Raw genomic sequence first — 23100 nt, forward strand, 5'->3', positions numbered from 1 at the left:
AGTGCTGTTTGTAATATACGTACAGCATTTCACACCATACTGAGTTGCTAGGGTGACACAATACCCGCCTGTCACCGCTGTGATGTAATTAAGAACCATCCTGTGCTGGATCAGTTCCGTTTTGTAAGCTTGCAATTCCCTCCCAGTATACCTGAAGGTGTCATCATACATCTCGGTGATATTGACTATCAGGTTCGCTAGCGCATGAATATACCTAAAATTTATAATTCCTCTGGCGGTACGGGTGATATCTAGTGCGAGTAGGAATTGAATCCCGGTGGATTCGTGGATCAAATCAGAGGCTGCGTGCTCTGTCCTATCTATAAGGTGTCTCTTAACAATGTGTTCGTAATGAGTGTGAGTGTAAGGAGCTTGATCATTGCGGTGAACGTCTTTCATCTTATTATGGGTAATGGTCATTACTTCTGGCAACACTCTTCCAAGGTAAGACAATCCCTCTGAGTTTGGGGCAAGCCACTTATACGCCTTCCTCCCGCATATGAAATATGCATCATCGGGGAGAACATATGGGACAGAATATGACATCACCATATTGCAAACCTTCCAAGTGAAATCCTATCCCTAACTCTCTCATTTGTTCAGTACACGTATCAGGCTGTATGATATGCGCACAGTATCCTGGTGATACTTCTCCAACCCGCATGGTCCTACTTCCTAGAGTATACCTGTACCGAAAATATCTCCCACCGTCGGCTATTTGGCGTAGAAGTTCTGGGTCTACGGGCATTCTATCGGCTCTGTGTGAAAATGCCATGGTTTGGTTGTTCCATGTCACTTCCCAATTTCCCGGCTTTCGGGGATTGGAAATGTTAAAACATATTAAGGACCTATCCACATGATATTGGTGGAGCTTCAAACTAGGAGGCCTAGAAATATTAAATTTCTTGTCCACCGGTCTCCCACCCCTTAATTCAAGTACCTCATCTAGTGTTAAAGGGTATGGTACAGTCCTGACTTGCTCTGACCTTGAGGTACTTGTGAGCACACCCAGCATTCCGTTTGGTTTAAAACCTTACCCACTAATGAGTGATAGTCACCCAATGGATGACGGTCCATGTTGATATTAAGGCTGGACTGACATCTCTGGATGCACCCGTCCTCAACTATGTTTTCACAATTTCTACAGATACAATTCTCCTCAGCTAACAATATTTCACAATGTCTCCTAGTTTCATGACTACTAGATCGTTTTCTGATACTCGCCTTTGCTCGGTGACTGTGTTGCTCTTGGAATTCTACTAATCCGTCCTTGTCATCAGAACCCATTCCAGATCCTTTCTCGACCTCTCTGGTACTCTCACCGAAATAGACTGCTCTGGTCAACAACAGGGTCAACAGGAAAACCCGGAACACAATCTCTTGGGGAAAGTCCATCTTGCAGGAGGAGAAAGAAAGAGTGGTAATGGGAGGTAAAGAAAATAATAGAAGGGAAAGAAAACTGGTGCGATAACCACCTCTAGTCTTTTTGTTCTCCTTGCTCAGATGCCGTCTCAACAGTGCTGCCTCTCAGTCTTCCCGAAACGGACACTCCAGTGATTCTTTCCGAGTCAGCGACTTTTCTGTAGGGAGCATAAATCTTGCATTACCATGTGTTTAACTGTTGTGTGAAATACCATCCGTAAAACATGAAAAAACAAAAAGGGAGAGAATAAAGAAAAAAATTGTCAGATTTCCGTTCACCTTCAGGCTGTCACACCAACATGTCTATCGGTATCTCTGCACAGTCCTCCCCCACCTGTATTTCCACTCTCCACCCTCTGTGCATGGCCAGGCACAATGATGCTGGTGAGATATACCGGGGTTGGGCAGACCTCTGAAAAGACCGAGTAGATATGTGACGTTTGAGCTATAGTTCTGCTGGTGAACGTCAGAGATGAAGAGGAAACATTTAAAGATAAATCACAGAGTTTACCTGGCCGCCCCTGTATCTACAAGGAATGACCTACCAACTATATTCACTGTGACCTCAGGTTTTCACTACCTAGGCTAACACTCAATTTCACTGGCTGCAGACTACAGGTGCGGCCCAAATTTTTTCCTATATGATCCCTGATTCCAATTACGTGCATCATAACTTTGCTCGTTTTCTTGTCTAGGGGGTTGATATACCTTATGTGGGTCTTTAAAATTACAGTTTCGTGCTTAATGTCCTTCTCTCTGACAGTTAAAACATTTTACCATATACGACTTACCTTCAGGAGTCTGGGGTTTCAGCTGATGTGGCCTTGTTGTAAGGGCCTGTATACTTACTGTCATCAGCTTATCCCCCTGTGACTCCCTGTGTTTAATGATGTTCTGATCATGCTCAATAGCGGACTCTCTTAACGCAGCCACCGAGATACCTCTCCAACTTGGTTGAGTGGTTTGTACCCTGGTTCTCAACACTTCCTTTAATCCGTCCATTAATACGGACACCGCTACCTCCCTATGGTGCACATTATCCTTAATGTCTTCAATCCCAGTAAATCTAGCCATTTCCTGCAGTGCTCGATGGAAATAGTCAGAAGCAGTTTCACCTTCTTTTTGTCTAATTTAGAAAATTTTATTCCACTTGACAACAGTTGGGAAATATACTCCTAATTGCAGATTGATCTGTTTTACGTTCTCCTGATTGTACTCATCAGTGAGAGGTACTTCTGCATCTAATTTACAGTCCGCAATGAATTTCACGGGGTCAATATTGGAGGGCAAACATGCCCGTAGCACTGTCCGCCAATCTTTGTTATTGGGTTCGGTGGCGTTACCTAGTTCTCTTATAAACCTCTGACATGCGGCTAGATCTTTCCTGGGATCGGGAAATTCAGACATAATTGTTCTCAATTCTGTCCGGGACCAGGGGCAATGCATAGCAATGTTCTTGACGGGAGTGATTCCCAGAGCGTCAGTCTTCCCATTGGGGACTGCGATCACCCTGACAAGATTCAGTTCAATTACATCACTCTGTGTTGACTCTACAATGTGAGGTGCAATGGTTTCTGCATAATGTACCGTACTTACCTGTGGACACGACCTCACCTGTCCCTCCACTAGGGGCCTTCGCTACTGCTCTTACTGGTTGGGCCGTGCCCACTTGAGTATCTTGTATGGTGGCTGCTAGAGAGAGTGCCGATATCGTGCTGGTCTCATCCTCTTGGTCGCAGTCCTGAGGGAAGTTTAAGATGGGATACAACTTGCACGGGTTAGCATTAGCATTAATGCATTTATCTACTTTACTCTTATCGTCATTAATACATTTATTAAGTGCACTCTTATCGTATATCAGTATGCCATTCTCTGTAGCCATTTTCTCCCCTGTAATGTACGGTGGTGGTGGTGCAGTTGCTATCAGTTTCCTGCTAGGGTTGGAACCAGCTGCTTGAGCTAATCTCCGTTGTATCTCACCCTCCTGTTGCCATAACTGTAGACAATCATAATGTCTAATCCTTTGTTTCCTGGATTTTATCAGACATATCCTTCTCCTTAAATTTTGCAACACCTCAGGACTAAAACTGCCTACCTTAGGGAACAGTTCCCTATCTTCCACAGTCATACGTTCCCATTCATTGCATAAAACCTCTGTGTGTGATCCATGGCCCTCATTCCGAGTTGTTCGCTCGCAAGTGAATTTTAGCAGATTTGCTCATGCTAAGCCGCCGCCTACTGGGAGTGAATCTTAGCATCTTAAAATTGCGAACGATGTATTCGCAATATTGCGATTACACACCTCGTAGCAGTTTCAGAGTAGCTCCAGACTTACTCGGCATCTGCGATCAGTTCAGTGCTTGGCGTTCCTGGTTTGACGTCACAAACACACCCAGCGTTCGGCCAGACACTCCCCCGTTTCTCCGGCCACTCCTGCGTTTTTTCCGGAAACTGTAGCGTTTCTTCCCACACGCCCATAAAACGGCCTGTTTCCGCCCAGTAACACCCATTTCCTGTCAATCACATTACGATCACCAGAACGATGAAAAAGCCGTGAGTAAAAATCCTAACTGCATAGCAAATTTACCTGGCGCAGTCGCAGTGCGGACATTGCGCATGCGCATTAAGCGGAAAATCGCTGCGATGCGAAGATTTTTACCGAGCGAACAACTCGGAATGAGGGCCCATATTTCTCACACATTATGTACCTCGCCGACCCTTTGGGCCGCGGATTATCAACCTGAACCCTGGTTGATCGTCCCTTACTTGAGCAACTGGCCCCCATTCTTTGCAGGTATTGCCTTCTCAGCTAATTCCTACAAAAACCAAATTACTCAGTGGTAAGGCGACGGTGAAAGTTCTCCGAGCGCTCTCACCCACTCACGCCCACGTTGGCCAGTAGACCCACACACTGTGCCCAATGCTAGTCGTACCCAACCTAGGGCCCTGCGTAACCGATATTTACTGAGAGCGTGTGGGAGTGTGCTACCCCTCCCAGTAAATATCAGTTGTTGGAGATTTCCTGAGTGAACAGCGAAACTCCCTTAAAATAATAAAAACCTGTTACACAAATCACGTCTGTATGTACAATTAGCGTCTATGATCCCGTGATTTTACGCAAATGGCGTAATGGGTATCAAGTTGAACCAACTATTGCACACACTAACGCGCGGTACGGTCGCACTGCGTATAAGTAACTATTACTTATCCGCCGGACGACCAACGGAATCGATTGTTTAGGCTGCGAAACCTCAGCCGGAGCGTATCTGAACGGGCCTATATGGGTACTACGCAAAACCCCCGGGGCTGCGCTCTCACCGCTGACCTTTCTCAGGCCACGGTTTTCAGAGCTTCGCTTGACTTAGTCAGCGGATTTCTGACTTCGCTGACCTCTTGGTCTGCTGTTAAACTTGCTACCTTGCTCCTTTATACCTTATACAATGTTAACGTGAGAAAGCCACTCCCACGCCACCAAGTGTCCACTCACCTGATGTGGTCTCCTGCGGGATCCCAAATTCTGGGTTCACAAAACCTTTATTTGCACACTCACGCTCGTTCACTCATATACACTTTGATTTTTTCTGTACAGAAAATTAACTTTCATTCAGGTGAAACAGCCTAGTCCCAGAGGTGATGCAATAAGAGAAGGTTCTTTTAAACTAAATTTTGGAAACTGAACAAATTTGTGCTATTATCGCGTGGCTACCGTATCGCCTAAACTAAAACAATGCTATCGTGTGATTTGTATTAAGTGGGCGTATCTGTACGCACGTTGCGTAAAATACGCCACGTGTGTAGGCCTTTGCGTTGCGTACGCAGTCTCGAACGTTTTTCCGAAACACGTGTACAATGGCCGTATACGTCCGCAGTAATACAAATACCACACTTCTATAAATGTAAACGATATTTAACTATAATCGCTTACCAAACACCACACAGTATCTCCTGTATAAACCTTTATAACTAGGTCAGGCTGCGTGTGTGTTTTACACGTACTCTCTTAAATATTACTCTATATTTTTAACTAAATAGCAACAAATTTCTCAGCACGTTATCAATGCTAATGGCAACAAGCGAGTAGATATGCAAAATACGCAAATAAAATACAGGTGTGTGCGTGTGTTACGTGTGTTGCGTGCGCAGTTGGCACCAAACAGAAATTTAACAGATTTAAAAAAACAATAGCTTTACGTTCTTACCTTTCGGATCCCACCAGCATCCCTACAAACCATGCGTAGCAGACGCTTATCTAATCAGCACCAGTGTATCCCCGACCAAGAAAAGGCTAACAGGGGATACTGCCTTCCCGCCCTTTGCTGATAGATAAAGTCTGCCTTGTCCTGCTAGGCTGCGGATATGAGGAGGACCGGACGTAGCCCCCAATTGATAATGTCAAATATTACCTTAAAACATAAAGCTAAACACTATTACCGTGGAGCCGCTATGGCCGCTAGACTTATTACACACACTACGGACTAAGTACGCTATTTGCGTACTGAGTACCGTATGGATACGCACTTAGCGTATCCGACGCTGTGCCGTGGGCGCGATGCACGAGCGGCACGTACGCACACGGATTCACGCTTCTTACTAAGCACGCTGTTAGCGTACTGAGTACCGTATTGATACGCTATTAGCGTATCAGATGCCGTGCCGTGGGTACAACGTACACGCGGCGCGGACTCACACAGAGTGATATACAGTAAACCTTAAATAATGAAACAGTGTAAGGATGTGCATATACTTAAAACCTTAGCAGCCTAGTACTGCAACGATGTAATACCTTAAAACCTTAACAATACTTATACACCTTATAGCGATTGAGACGCTAAGAAAGCCCTTTGCAGGAAAGTGAAAACACAACACCGGTTTGTGGTAAACCACTGGGCTCTAACACCGCAGCGGATTATTCAGAGAAAAGGGGTAAACAGATACAAGTTATACACTACAGGCTAACAAAGAAATCTACACAGAATAATAGAGAATAATGGCTACAGAGAATATACATACGTGGGGAATCGTTCGCAAGCGCGTCCTGGACCAGTCCTCAGCTATCAGGGAGAAAGCCTTCAGAGTCTTGTGTCCGGCCAGGCAACAGTGGTCTTTTTATACACAACATGCATATACGATACAATGGTCCCTGTAATCTCATTGTTCATTGGACACAGGGATGTGTCCCTACATTACAGCAAAGGTTATAGGTGGATTTGAACAGGTAGGCGATGTCCTTTCCCAACTGCTCTGGTGGGAGGTATCCTCGGGATTCCCGCCGCATGTGTAATTTACAGCAAATACAGTTAATGTTCGTAATCTACTTTTGTACATAACTATGCGCAGGAGCAAGCAATCTTTTCCTAACTAACACCGGAATGTTACCCTAAAAATACCCTACAGCTGGATACCAGACATCACCTACCAACCTTTGTCTGACCCTTCCTATCATGCAAAGACGAATCTCTCTGTCCAGGAACTGTTTAAACTAACATTACTAGCTGACATGATCTAAGGGAGCTATATCTACAAAATGCACTATTTGGGTTAAATATGCTATGTTCGAGTCGCACGCTACACGCTCACAAACTCCGCCGTAAATACACATATCATGCGCACAAGTCGCCGGAGCGTCTCTTACGCAACTTGCGGGTATGTGTACGCACGGGGGACCGGGTGCACGATCAGCGTGCGTGTGCATGAGGGGTTAGTACCATGGATATGTATAACAATATTTTTCGACTTTGACAATTGCTTAACATGATTAAAATAAAGTATTAATAAAAATGAAGAAAGATATCACTGAGCTGCGAAGATGACCCAGTCTCTGCAGTTTGTGTTACTAGTCTGGCTATTGAGTCAAAAGTATTATTCTGAATTCCAGCCTTCACTGAGAAGGACGCTTTACTTGCTAGGAAGTCCCCAAAACCTGCAGTTAGCTATCCCTGAATCCAGCTTGTATAATGTCACGGTCTGCGCATATTAGGGACCTGATTGTGAGTTGGACGCAGTCGTGTACATATCTGCATCTCTTGCGTGTAGCACGTCTACGACATTATGCAAATGCTGCTACAAAGCCTTTCCCCTGTGTACATATGTGCATGTGACTGTGCAAGGGCTGAGGTGCTCGCTTTCTGTGTACACACTGGAATTCTGCTCAGTGAAGGTCATGCAGGTGCAGTCGGATTTGCTATCACTGCTGCTTCCTTGGATATTATTTTTTGGGGGGTTTTGGATTTTTTTCATCAGATCACAGAGGATTGGTATTGGCATGCTGACCGGATTCCATTCAGAGACATCCAACATCCAACTGAGTGCTGCACCATGCATCGAGGATATACCATTTGCTTATTATTGTTATATTAAGAGTACCACTTTAATATATTCATGATATTTGGATTGTTTTTAGTCTCTTTGTGCATACTGTTTATTATTGCTTTTAATCTGTCAATTGTAAAATCTTTTTGGTGTGCCGTGTGTTTTCAATGGTATCCGGCCGCATGGTCGATTACCATGATATCAACGTCAGAACGTCAACATTGTTCAAAATGTTGACAGGCATCAGGTCAACATCCTCACACTGTTCACAATATCATCTGAAATGAAACCATTTGAAATGTTGACATTTTGAGGATGCCAACGGTTATGGTTAAGCTGCAGACAGGAGGGTAAGGCTGTGGGGGTAGGTAAAGGTTAGGCACTAGGGGGACGGTAAAGGTGCCCATGCACCTAAAGATTTATCTTCCAATCTGGCTGGTTGGAATGAAAATCTGGTAATGGATGGGAGCAAATGACATGGATGGCAGCAAATGACAGATGACCATTTCAAATGGTCAACTGTCATTTGCTCCCATCCAATACTAGATTTTCATTCCAACCAGCCAGATTGGAAGATAAATCTTTAGGTGTATGGGCACTTTTAGGATTAGGGATATGGGGAGAAATACTCACTGGAATCCCGACTGTTGGAATCCCGACCTCGAGCGCAGCTTGTTTCCTCACGGGCCTGCTGCATCGCCACGCTTCAGGCCTGGTGGCGACCCTCCACACTAATCTATTCACCCTCGGGTGGTGGCGTGGACCAGCACCCAAGTGGGGATTCCAGGCAGCGTTTGGGATTCCAACCGCTGGCATTTCAACGGGTGTCGGGATTCCAGCGTCTGTATTTCAACTGCCCGGATCCCGACAGTCGGGAAATGAACTGCAAACCCGCTATAAACATTCTTTACAGTTAATCAGGGAATGTACATGTTAACTAAAAAAGTTCTCTATTTACTAAAATAGTGTTATTTGGTAAAAGGTAGGATGCCTTTTTGGTATAGCAGTGCCTCTTGTTTATCTCCTAGCAGTGCCTCTTGTTTATCTCCAGTCCCATTTGAGCGCAGTTACCGATCTAAATTGTGTTATTAAAACAGAGTGTTTTCAATTTTGGTAACTACCATATTTGCAGAATATTCTGTACAAACCAAAGTATAAATGGTGCAGCGGACATTTTTTCTGGTGATTTGCATATGCACAGTGGAAAAATCACTGGGAAAATAGCATGGCTACCATACCAGAGACCTGCAGTCAGGGGCGTAACTAGAACTGTGTGGGCCCTACAGCAAAATCTTGAAAGGGCCCCATGGCAAAATCTAGACAGGGCCAACCACCTCCCTTGTCACTACAATGCCGCTTAGAGGAGTAAGAGAAAGAATGCGAGGGGAATGAGAGAGAGAGAGACAAAGAGGATAGAGATAGAGGAGTGAGGGGGAGAGAGAGATAGAGGAATGAGAAAGAGAGAGAGAGAGATGAGGGTTTCATTAAAAAAGAGAGAATGAGAGAAAGAGAGAGGAGCAAGAGAGAGGAGAGAGAGAGAGAGGTTGTCAGGGAGAAAGAGAAGAAAGTGATGAAAGGGGAGAGAGAGGGAGTGTGTGTGTGAGAGAGAGGGGAGGAGTAAGGGCAGGATGTACTAAGGTGTTATGCTGCGCTAACCGCACTCTTACCACAGGCTGATCAGTCATCGCTTCCTTTCAGTTTCCGCATCATGAGCGAGAGACAGTGCCAGGGAGAGAGAGTGAGAATGTTAGGAAGAGAGAGAGAGAGGGAGTGAGCAGGAGAGAGAGAAGGGGGTAGAGGCATGGGGAGTGAGCAGGAGAGAGAGAAAGAGTGGGAGTGAGCAGGATAGGCAGGGGGAGAGGGAGGGAGAGAGGTGGGAGGGAGAAGGAGAGAGAGGGGGGAGAGAGAAAGACTGGCAGTGAGTAGGAGGGAGGGGAAGTGAGCAGGAAAAAGAGACAGAGATAGTGGGAGTGAGGGAGTGAGCAGGAGAGAGAGAGAGAGAGAGAGAGAGAGAGAGAGAGAGAGTGGGAGTGAGAAGAGAGAGGGAGCCAGGAGTGAGTAGGAGAGACATTACCTGATTGCTGCACATGGCACAGTCCTCTGATGGGGTCGGGCACTTTACAGCATTAGTCCCTGACCCCTAAATACCCGCAAATCGTGGACTTGGAGGTAACCCAGTTGCAGGGTGCAGGGGTAGCTGCTGGCACTGGAAGCAGCCAGGGCCCCATAGCAGCTGCACTCCCTGCACTCCCAGTTACGCCACTGCCTGCAGTCCTACACATACACAGCAGTCTAACCAATTGCACCGACAGCTAGAGAGGAGATCGCCACCCTAATGGAGACTGCACGTAGGGCCCGCCCTCTCTTAGTACACCCCTGCTTGTATGTATGATGTTGTGTAACAAATAAAAAAACTAAAAAGTACTTGGTAAATATGTAATGCAAAAGGGGATTTTCTGATTTTCTGTTTCCAATTTACAGCTGTAGACTCATTTTCAGTCTGCTTGGCAAAAAAGGGATACAGGACAAATTTAATTAGTACTGAAATTTGTTTACACTAGGGAATGACGCACAACACTTGGTCCTCTTTGGTAATAATTTCTGTGATTCTCACATAGTTTGTGTAGCAGGCTAATCCATATGGACATGTCTTCTGCCCAGTTTTCCATAGAATAACCAACTGCAGGGATGGGCAGACTATTGCCCATGGGCCAAAATAGTACATGCTGCAATCCGATTCTAGTGTGTATAGTATGAATTGGGACACTACTGTGTGGCACAATGTGGATTGGGGGCACTGCTTTGTGGCACAATATGAATTGGGGGCACTGCTGTGTGGCACAATGTGGATTGGGGGCACTGCTGTGTGACACAATGTGGATTGGGGGCACTGCTTTGTGGCACAATATGAATTGGGGGCACTGCTGTGTGGCACAATGTGGATTGGGGACACTACTGTGTGGCACAATATGAATTGGGAGCACTGCTGTGTGGCACAATATGAATTGATATGAATTGGGGGCACTGCTGTGTGGCACAATGTGGATTGGGGACACTACTGTGTGGCACAATATGAATTGGGAGCACTGCTGTGTGGCACAATATGAATTGGGGGCACTGCTGTGTGGCACAATGTGGATTGGGGGCACTGCTGTGTGGCACAATATGAATTGGGGGTACTGCTGTGCGGTTGGGTATGAAATCCTGCAGTCAGGATTCAGACGGCCAGAATCCTGAAACATCTCGGTAAGTATTTTTATCCTATACCTAATACCTACCCTAACTGTAATCCACCCCTCCAGCAGCCAGACCATAACCTCCCTCTCCCATAGCCCAACCGTAAACCTCCTCTTATTGCAGCCTAACAACAACCATTCCCCTGCTGCAGGCTAAGCCTAACCTCCCCTCCTGCAGCCCAACCCTAACCCTCCCCCTAGTGCCTAGCACTAACCCCAACCCCAGTACTTACCTCCAGGTTTTGTTGTTGGTCTTTTGACTGTCAGGTCCTGACTGCTGATATTTTTGATCACATTCCATTTTGAATTGGATGCACAGCTCTATTGCATATTATGAATTGGGGACGCTGCTCTGTAGCATATTATGAATTGGGGATGCTGCTCTGTAGCATATTATGAATTGGGGACACTTCTCTGTGGCATATTATGAATTTAGGACGCTGCTCTGTGGCATATTATGAATTGGGGAATCTGCGGCATATTATGAATTTGGCACGCTGCTCTGTGGCATATTATGAATTGGGAAATCTGTGGCATATTATGAATTAGGGATGCTGCTCTGTGGCATATTATGAATTTAGGATGCTGCTCTGTGGCATATTATGAATTGGGGAATCTGCGGCATATTATGAATTTGGGATGCTGCTCTTTGGCATATTATGAATTGGGGACACTGTTCTGTGGCATATTATGAATTGGGGAGTCTGCTCTGTGGCATATTATGAATTGGGGATGCTGCTCTTTGGCATATTATGAATTGGGGACACTGTTCTGTGGCATATTATGAATTGGGGAGTCTGCTCTGTGGCATATTATGAATTGTGGATGCTGCTCTTTGGCATATTATGAATTGGGGATGCTGCTCTGTTGCATATTATGAATTTGGTACTTTGCTCTGTGGCATATTATGAATTGGGGATGCTGCTCTTTGGCATATTATGAATTGGGGATGCTGCTCTGTTGCATATTATGAATTGGGTACTTTGCTCTGTGGCATATTATGAATTGGGGATGCTGCTCTGTGGCATATTATGAATTGGGGATGCTGCTCTGTGGCATATTATGAATTGGGGATGCTGCTCTGTGGCATATTATGAATTGTGGATGCTGCTCTGTGGCATATTATGAATTAGGAGCACTGCTCTGTGGCATATTATGAATTGTGGATGCTGCTCTGTGGCATATTATGAATTAGGAGCACTGCTCTGTGGCATATTATGAATTGTGGATGCTGCTCTGTGGCATATTATGAATTGGGGATGCTGCTCTGGGGCATAATATGAATTAGGGATGCTGCTCTGTGGCATATTATGAATTGGGGACGCTGCTCTGTGGCATATTATGAATTGTGGATGCTGCTCTGTGGCATATTATGAATTGGGGATGCTGCTCTGTGGCATACTATGAATTGTGGATGCTGCTCTGAGGCATATTATGAATTGGGGATGCTGCTCTGTGACATATTATGAATTAGGAGCACTGTTCTGTGGCATATTATGAATTAGGAGCACTGCTCTGTGGCATATTATGAATTAGGAGCACTGCTCTGTGGCATATTATGAATTGTGGATGCTGCTCTGTGGCATATTATGAATTGTGGATGCTGCTCTGAGGCATATTATGAATTAGGAGCACTGCTCTGTGGCATATTATGAATTAGGAGCACTGCTCTGTGGCATATTATGAATTGTGGATGCTGCTCTGTGGCATATTATGAATTGTGGATGCTGCTCTGAGGCATATTATGAATTAGGAGCACTGCTCTGTGGCATATTATGAATTAGGAGCACTGCTCTGTGGCATATTATGAATTGTGGATGCTGCTCTGTGGCATATTATGATTTGTGGATGCTGCTCTGTGGCATATTATGAATTGGGGATGCTGCTCTGTGGCATATTATGATTTGTGGATGCTGCTCTGTGGCATATTATGAATTGGGGATGCTGCTCTGTGGCATATTATGAATTGGGGATGCTGCTCTGTGGCATATTATGATTTGTGGATGCTGCTCTGTGGCATGTTATGAATTGGGGATGCTGCTCTGTGGCATATTATGAATTGTGGATGCTGCTCTGTGGCATATTATGAATTGGGGATGCTGCTCTGTGGCATATTATGAATTGGGGATGCTGCTCTGGGGCATAATATGAATTAGGGATGCTGCTCTGTGGCATATTATGAATTAGGAGCACTGCTCTGTGGCATATTATGAATTGTGGATGCTGCTCTGTGGCATATTATGAATTGGGGATGCTGCTCTGTGGCATATTATGAATTAGGAGCACTGCTCTGTGGCATACTATGAATTGTGGATGCTGCTCTGAGGCATATTATGAATTGGGGATGCTGCTCTGTGACATATTATGAATTAGGAGCACTGTTCTGTGGCATATTATGAATTAGGAGCACTGCTCTGTGGCATATTATGAATTAGGAGCACTGCTCTGTGGCATATTATGAATTGTGGATGCTGCTCTGTGGCATATTATGATTTGTGGATGCTGCTCTGTGGCATATTATGAATTGGAAGCACTGCCCTTATGAATATTATTAATTGGGGACAGTAAGGCTTATTATGAGACACAACTCCATAGTTGCAGTAATTCAGAGCCTTATCACAGTGAATAAAATTGCAATCTAAAATAATTAAAAAGATGTTTATTTAAATTATTTTTTATTAACTTTAGCGATTCTTACAATAAGATTTACTCAGTAAGGAACCCTTAGCTAATTCCTGGGAGGCTAAAGTTTGGGTTTCGTAATATGGCTCTCTGAAGATATATTTTGGATACCGCGGACCTACTGTGTGATCTGCCAAAATGGTTACATACATACCTTTGAAAATGAGTTGCATGTATATACTGGTTTGTATTATGTACCTTACATGTGTGTTCCTGGCACTTTTCACTAAATACATTTTTTTATTCCTGTAGCATCCTTCTGTGTTTTTCATAAATTCATTTATATCCTATTTGTAGACATGTTTAATTTTTTTGCCATAGGATAAAAATAAATGCTGTGGATACAATAATACCTAATGCACAATTCAGGACTGTTCTGTGTTGTTTCCAAGTGCAACTAAACTCTTTTATGATAGTATGGGTGTGGTATGTTTGACCAGCGATCAGGAGACCAGTGGTCCAGCATCCCAACGCTGGCAGCGTAATCCCGACTAGGAGGGGGGGGCGAGCACAACAAGCTCCTTGTGGGCTTGCTGCACTCGCAACGCTGCGGGCTTGGTGGCTTCTATTTCCACTGTAAGGGTGTCGTGGACACCCACGAGTGGGAAAAATCCTAGTGTGTCGGCATGCCGAGCGTCGGAATTGTGAGAAAGGGGGGTGTAGCGGGAGGTTATGTGACCGTTGGTCTCCTGACCGCCGGTCACATGATTACATCCAGATAGTATATAAGAGTGATTCCCATAGTGTTCAATGATATAGGGCCTAATTCAGACCTGATCGCACCAGCAAAATTGTTCTGTAATGGGCAAAACCATGTGCACTGCAGGGGGTGGGGGTATATATAACATGTGCAGAGAGAGTTAGATTTTGGTGGGTTATATTGTTTCTGTGCAGGGTAAATACTGGCTGCTTTATTTTTACACTGCAGTTTATTTTCAGTTTAAAACACACCCCATCCATATCTAACTCTCTCTGCACTTGTTATATCTGCCCCACCTGCAGTGCACATGGTTTTGCCTATTAGAGAACAATTTTGCTGCTGAGATCAGGTCTGAATTAGGCCCATAGTGCATACACACTGAATGTTATAATTCAATGATAACGTTCAGTGACGTCACTGCCAGCATTCCCGAACATGCAGCACAGCCCGACATTGACGGGTTGAGCTGCATGTCAGCTCAATATTAGTGATCGCTGAACGACGTGCAGGAGTGCGCATCGTTCATCGGTCACAAATATTGCCCTCATACACACTGGACGATATAAACCTAAAAATAAACGATAACGAAATTTATGTCGTTATCGTTTATTTTTCAGGATAAAATCGCCTAGTGTGTACCCCCTTTAGTGCCCCAGCGATAAACTACTCCAGGCAGATGCAGCATTTTCATCCAGATTACCAGGAGGATGGTAGCAGTAAGCAGCCTTAGGGTGTGTACACACGGTGAGATATTTTCTTTCGATTTTGACTATATAGTCAAAATCGCAAGAAAAGTTAGTGCAGATTGCAAGGTGAAAGTCACCTTGCGATCCCGATTCGATCCCGATGTGCGGTCCCGCCAGGTCGGCATCGCAAGAAAAGATAGACTGTGCAGGCAAGTCAATCCTTGCTAGATCGGTGTACTATCTAGTTCATCTCACATGTCAATGACATCTCACATAAGCCAAAATCTTAAGCACACATAGTCCATATCTCATGAAAAGTTAGTCAAAATCGGTGGTGCTGGGCTCCGGGGAGTTCAAGGGAAATCGCAACTGAAAATCGGGCATAGCAAGTATCTCACTGTGTGTATACACCCTTAGATGTATGCACAATTTATGGACAATCGCTCAACTCCATAAATATCAACATTGCATACAACTCAGGCCCAATGGCATGAAAATCCACTATTAAAATATTATGTATTGAAGTTTAAACATATATTAAAATCGCTTGTTTATTATAAGGTGATCTAACCATAATCAAATGCACCTTAAAAAGAGGTTAAATAACTTCAAAGTAAACTCTCTGGGAATAATTGCGTTACAGACTTTTTTAATAACTATTGAATATATGAAAAAATAATTTAGTGGTGACGTGCTATTGAAAATCATATGTAAATCCTTTTAAAACCGATTCAAGTAGTCAAAGGCAATTATACAATAGGGAGAGAGCTGAAATGTCAGCTTCCTTGTCTTACTTGTAAATTCTGTACTGTACAAATAGTGTTTATATCTGGATATAATCATCACTGTGTTTATATAACAGGAACTAATTAAATGATGGGTTTTAGAAATTATTTTTTCAATTTATTAAATGTCAACTCTATATGGTTTTCGTAAGAGGAATTTATTTAAAGTATGAAATCTTTTGTACATTTTAAAATAAAACACACATGTAGAACTGTAAAGGATTTCATAACACGATTGTTTGTTTGGCAGTGTTTCCCACAATCTACACATACAGTATGTACCCAAAAAAAGAATAATGGGAAAAATTGTGCAAATAACTATACATTCATAAATAATTGCACTTCTAGGCCTTATTTCAAAATTGCAAACCTATTTAAGTGAGCTGTAATCATTGTATCATCATGTCCAGCATTTTGTAAATGCTGCAACATACTCTCTGCACTGACATCAGAGGTATCGATCTAGATGTTTTACAAGTGTTTTATTGCTTTATAGTGAGATGAGCTTTTGGCTGTGCTGCTGTCAATCTTGTTTTCCATTGCTTTAGATTTCATCCTAATAAATGTGAATACAATAGCAGAAATCGGTCTATTCTGACATACTTTGCACTGCAGCAGAGTTGGACGATTTAAACCAAATGTGTTTTTGTTGTTGTTTCTTTTATATATATATATATATATATATATATATATATATATATATATATACACACACTCTGGTTTTTTTTTTTTTTTATTATTTTTTTTTTGTATTTTTATTTATTTATTTATTAAAAAGCCTATTATAAGGGAATCCCCCTGGCAGGGGTGGATTGGCCATATGGCTAACCCGGAAGATTCCTGGTAGGTCGATGTGTCTGTGCGGCCTGTTTTGTGTGTTGTCACGTGGCCCCACCACCCACATGACAGGCAGCCCACCACACTCAATAGTCTGCATTGCCTCCATTCAGCCTGTTATTCCATCTCTGCAGTACAGTAACTCTACTATCCAGTGATACTGCCATAGCTACATGGTATGTTATGCCTCTTGTGCTGCCCATGTCGGGCCACTTCTACAAAATTTTTACAGGGCCACTTTTAGTTCCCAGTCCACCACTGGTCTCAAACACAACTGCAGCAAAAGATGCAAGTAAGGCCTCACTGCGCACAACCAGGCCCTATGACGAGGGACCCCCCCCCCCCCCCACGCACCCTTCCCTCTCCACAGACCCAATTAGGATTGCTTACATAAATTTCCTGGGCAATCTGCCCATGTCCCCTGGTATTATTCCCCATTATTGTTGCGTGTGGTCTGCATATAAGTGAGCTGAAACAATGCAGTAAATTTACACACACAACAGAGATACAGAGAGGGTGAATCACATCAGAGAGATACTAAATCTGCTTAGCATCAGCTAAGACTCCACAAACTCCTCCCCTAACAATCCTATAGGACAGGAGAAAACCACAACTAACGTTCTCAATCTTAAAGGATAAACAACTCCAACACATTAAAGAGGCAATACACAGAGAAACACCTCATGGTTTATCTCCTTCATGTTAGTTCAATTCAGAACCTTCAGTCTTATTGAGATGCCTCTGAGCCTACTTTGAAATGTTTTAATATGTTTAGTCTATCTACCTACCTATGGGCCTAATTCAGACCTGGTCGCTGCAGGCCAGTGCACTCGCAGAAGCTGCACTGCCACGCGCACACAGGGCCTAATTCAGACCTGATCGCTAGCAAGCGATTTTTGCACTGCTGCGATCAGATAGTCACCGCCTACAGGGGGAGTGTATTTTTGCTGGGCAAGTGTGCGATCGCATGTGTAGCAGAGCTGTACAAACAGATTTTGTACAGTCTCTGCACAGCCCATGACTTACTCAGCCGCTGCGATCACATCAGCCTGTCCGGGACCGGAATTTACATCAGGAACCCTCCCTGCAAACGCTTGGACACGCCTGCGTTTTTCCAAACACTCCCAGAAAACGGTCAGTTGACACCCACAAACGCCTTCTTCCTGTCACTCTCCGTGTGAACGCCCGTTCAAATGGATTCTTTGCACAAACCCATCGCTGAGCGGCGATCTGCTTTGTACCCGTGCAATGCACTTGTGCATTGCGGTGCATATGCATGCGCAGCCTAGCGATCAGGTCTGAATTACTCCCACAGTGCGATCGCCTCTGCCTGATTGACAGGCAGAGGCGGTCGGGGGCGTGTCTGCGGCATTGGGACAGCTTTGCGGCGGTGTTGGGGGGTACGGTCCGCACAACGGAGGCTTATACGGACCATTGCTGGGATGAGTCGCGGCGGCTGCGTGACATCACACACATCTGCTGCGGCCAAAAACATGGCGGGTAGCCATCTGCCTTCACAGCTAGGCTGCGTAGGCAGAGAGTTACTTGACAGGTGCAAAAGCATCGCCGCTGTGCAATTCTTTCGCATGTATTAGGGGGAGGGGGGGCTGGAACTGGCATGAGGGGCGGACTTGCGCTGGGCGTCCCCCTGCATATCAAAGATTTTTATCGTAGAGGTGCGTTTTTTTGCATATCTACGATCAGGTATGAATTAGGCCCTATATTCAGATGTAATAAATATAATAAGCAATTAAAAAATGGTTTTATTGAAAATTTAAAATAAATCATATCAAGGCCTAATTACTTTGAATTGTTAATGTAAGAAAGCATTAACATGGCTGATCAAGATTTCTAATGCATAGCAATGTTTCACAGTATTACTATAACCAGAGGAAACACGTTGAAATCAAATCGAACAATAAATGCAAACTTTATTTGATTGACAGAAAAAAATTCCAAATTCATTCACAGACGCTTCTCCCATAGACTTTACATGGGAAGTATGCCACTCTGCAACGCCCGAACCGTTGCCCCAATCTAATTTTTCTCTTCGATTGGCACGGGTGGTCTTCTGTTTGCCGGCGGTCGGGCTCCCGGCGCTCAGTATACCGGCGCCGGGAGCCCGACAGCCGGAATACCGACAATTATTTTCCCTCGTGGGGGTCCACGACCCCCATAGAGGGAGAATAAAATAGTGTGGCGCGCGTAGCGCGCCACCGTGCCCGTAGCGTGGCGAGCGCAGCGAGCCCGCAAGGGGCTCATTTGCGCTCGCCAAGCTGTCGGTAAGCCGGCGGTCGGGCTCCCGGCGCCGGGATGCTGGTCGCCGGGAGCCCGACCGCCGGCCAGCCGTAGTGAACCCGATTGGCACATATACATGGTAAGACCTTTATTTTGATTCCTCAACCATATTTTTACATTTAGCTGTTCTCTCAACATAGGTCTGACTGTAAAAATACCCCCAAAACATATAGAATTAATTAATATATAAATAAGCAGGATTCAATTTTTTTTTTATTAAACATTAATGCAGAACCCCCCCAAAAAGTGGTTTAAAAAACAAAACAATTTCAACAACTAAAAAAATATACTGTATATATATATATATATATATATATATATACAGTGTGTTGTGTCCTGGGGAAGGGGGTGCGTCCCCCGAAACGTTGAATCCAATAAAACTAACATGGCTGTTTTTCACCTGCTTTGTGTAAGTCTCCGAGTCCCGCCTGTACCCTTGGTTTATATTGGGGTTTACCCCCCTGGGAGGGCACCGGAGCTCATACCCCTAAGGGGAAGCTGAGTGCCGGACTCATCTATGGACTATATATATATATATATATATATATATATATATATATATATATATATATATATAATTTATCTATTTATTTATTTTTTAAAACTTTTTTTACCAACACTGCTTTTCAGACAGAAAATACATTAGTGATGGTGTAAAAGGTTGTAGCGAAAGAAAGGAAACATCTTGTTCGCTTATTGCCCCAGCTGCATAGAGGTTATTGGTTTTATATGGGCTATACAAATAAAATAAATATCTGGTATATATATTGATAGACAGATGGACAGATGACTAACAACTACATAGCTATATATATAGATATATCTATAAATATATAGATCTATCTATCTATCTATCTATCTATCTATCTATCTATCTATCTATCTATCTATCTATCTATCTATCTGTCTGTCTATCTGTTTATCTATCTGTTTATCTAGAGAGAGATAGATAGATAGATAAAATATCTTAATATACATCTCTTTTGTTTTTTTACAAAGGAGTGAGGGTAAGAAAAGCCCCAGGATCAGTCACCCTAGAAGGAAAGGAGTTAAGGTACGTAATATATGATTTACTTAGAAAGAACAGTTAGGCTTCATGTTATAAATGTATTTAGATATAAGTTGTAAATATGTGTGAAGTGTACGCTGCACTAGCAATACAATTTACATTCGCTAATCTAATGAGACGAGAACACCAAGTACTCAGAGGTGCCGAATAACTGCAGGCTCTGTTTTATTGATCACAGACTGTATTTGTGTTCGGAAGCCGTCGTGGAAATATGATGGTTTATAGGCGTAATGCAATAGCTGATGTTGCATGAAATGAATGTGTGGAAGGAAGCAGCGAATGTAAAGTTTGCTGATAAGGTTGTTGTCTATGAAATGAAGTGTACAGAGATGATATGAAGACTGCTTTATGTTGTGGAAATTAGTAATGAACAGTCCTGTGATGCTTATGCTGGAATCAAGGGATATTATTAGGGATGTGCACTTGAAATTTTTTGTGTTTTGGTTTTGGGTTCGGTTCCGCGGCCGTGTTTTGGGTTCGACCGCGTTTTGGCAAAACCTCACCGAATTTTTTTTGTCGGATTCGGGTGTGTTTTGGATTCGGGTGTTTTTTTCAAAAAACCCTAAAAAACAGCTTAAATCATAGAATTTGGGGGTCATTTTGATCCCAAAGTATTATTAACCTCAAAAACCATAATTTCCACTCATTTTCAGTCTATTCTGAATACCTCACACCTCACAATATTATTTTTAGTCCTAAAATTTGCACCGAGGTCGCTGGATGACTAAGCTAAGCGACCCAAGTGGCCGACACAAACACCTGGCCCATCTAGGAGTGGCACTGCAGTGTCACGCAGGATGGCCCTTCCAAAAAACACTCCCCAAACAGCACATGACGCAAAGAAGAAAAAAAGAGGCGCAATGAGGTAGCTGTGTGAGTAAGATAAGCGACCCTAGTGACCGACACAAACACCTGGCCCATCTAGGTGTGGCACTGCAGTGTCACGCAGGATGGCCCTTCCAAAAAACACTCCCCAAACAGCACATGACGCAAAGAAGAAAAAAAGAGGCGCAATGAGGTAGCTGTGTGAGTAAGATAAGCGACCCTAGTGGCCGACACAAACACCTGGCCCATCTAGGAGTGGCACTGCAGTGTCACGCAGGATGGCCCTTCCAAAAAACACTCCTCAAACAGCACATGACGCAAATAAAAATGAAAGAAAAAAGAGGTGCAAGATGGAATTGTCCTTGGGCCCTCCCACCCACCCTTATGTTGTATAAACAGGACATGCACACTTTAACCAACCCATCATTTCAGTGACAGGGTCTGCCACACGACTGTGACTGAAATGACGGGTTGGTTTGGACCCCCACCGAAAAAGAAGCAATTAATCTCTCCTTGCACAAACTGGCTCTACAGAGGCAAGATGTCCACCTCATCATCATCCTCCGATATATCACCGTGTACATCCCGCTCCTCACAGATTATCAATTCGTCCCCACTGGAATCCACCATCTCAGCTGCCTGTGTACTTTGTGGAGGCAATTGCTGCTTGTTAATGTCTCCACGGAGGAATTGATTATAATTCATTTTAATGAACATCATCTTCTCCACATTTTCTGGAAGTAACCTCGTACGCAGATTGCTGACAAGGTGAGCGGCGGCACTAAACACTCTTTCGGATGATAAGGAGATGAAATTAATATATATATATATATATATATATATATATAATATCACTAGTACTGCAGCCGGACAGGTAGATATATTTATTATGTAATGACTGATGACGGACCTGCTGGACACTGTCAGCTCAGCAGCACGCAGACTGCTACAGTAAGCTACTATAGTAGTATGTATAAAGAAGAAAGAAAAAAAAAAACCACGGGTAGGTTGTATACAATTATGGATGGACGAGCGACTGCCGACACAGAGGTAGCTACAGCCGTGGACTACCGTACTGTGTCTGCTGCTAATATAGACTGGATGATAATGAGATGAAATCAATATATATTATATCACACTAGTACTGCAGCCGGACAGGTAGATATATTTATTATGTAATGACTGATGACGGACCTGCTGGACACTGTCAGCTCAGCAGCACCGCAGACTGCTACAGTAAGCTACTATAGTAGTATGTATAAAGAAGAAAGAAAAAAAAAAAACCACGGGTAGGTGGTATACAATTATGGATGGACGAGCGACTGCCGACACAGAGGTAGCTACAGCCGTGGACTACCGTACTGTGTCTGCTGCTAATATAGACTGGATGATAATGAGATGAAATCAATATATATATATATAATATCACTAGTACTGCAGCCGGACAGGTAGATATATTTATTATGTAATGACTGATGACGGACCTGCTGGACACTGTCAGCTCAGCAGCACCGCAGACTGCTACAGTAAGCTACTATAGTAGTATGTATAAAGAAGAAAGAAAAAAAAAAAACCACGGGTAGGTGGTATACAATTATGGATGGACGAGCGACTGCCGACACAGAGGTAGCTACAGCCGTGGACTACCGTACTGTGTCTGCTGCTAATATAGACTGGATGATAATGAGATGAAATCAATATATATATATATATATATAATATCACTAGTACTGCAGCCGGACAGGTATATATATTTATTATGTAATGACTGATGACGGACCTGCTGGACACTGTCAGCTCAGCAGCACCGCAGACTGCTACAGTAAGCTACTATAGTAGTATGTATAAAGAAGAAAGAAAAAAAAAAAAAAACCACGGGTAGGTGGTATACAATATTATATATATATTATATACAATTATATATATATATATATATATATATATATATATATTAAACTGGTGGTGACTGGTGGTCAGGTCACTGGTCACACTATCAGTAACTTGCAAGTAGTACTCCTAAGCAGACAATCACAATATATATTATACTGGTGGTCAGTGTGGTCACAATGGCAGTGTGGCACTCTGGCAGCAAAAGTGTGCACTGTACGTTATATGTACTCCTGAGTCCTGCTCTCAGACTCTAACTGCTCCCCACTGTCAGTGTCTCCCCCACAAGTCAGATAATATACAGTCACACTATCTATCACTTCAGCAAGTAACTAGTACTCCTCCTAATGCTCCCCAAAATTAC

At 43.6% G+C, this 23100-nt stretch overlaps 1 protein-coding gene across 2 annotated transcripts in view; it reads left to right on the forward strand.

Moving 5' to 3' along the window:
- Positions 1-23100, forward strand: part of LOC134957652 (tenascin-N-like) — a 618734-nt gene that overhangs the window by 82845 nt on the left and 512789 nt on the right. For both annotated transcript variants that reach the window (XM_063939692.1, XM_063939695.1), the window contains exon 3: positions 19955-20009. The gene's annotated coding sequence lies outside the window, so the exon portion shown is untranslated. The remainder of the gene's footprint in view (positions 1-19954; positions 20010-23100) is intronic.

Source organism: Pseudophryne corroboree, chromosome 9 (genome assembly GCF_028390025.1).
Source record: "Pseudophryne corroboree isolate aPseCor3 chromosome 9, aPseCor3.hap2, whole genome shotgun sequence".
Classification (NCBI taxonomy): domain Eukaryota; kingdom Metazoa; phylum Chordata; class Amphibia; order Anura; family Myobatrachidae; genus Pseudophryne; species Pseudophryne corroboree.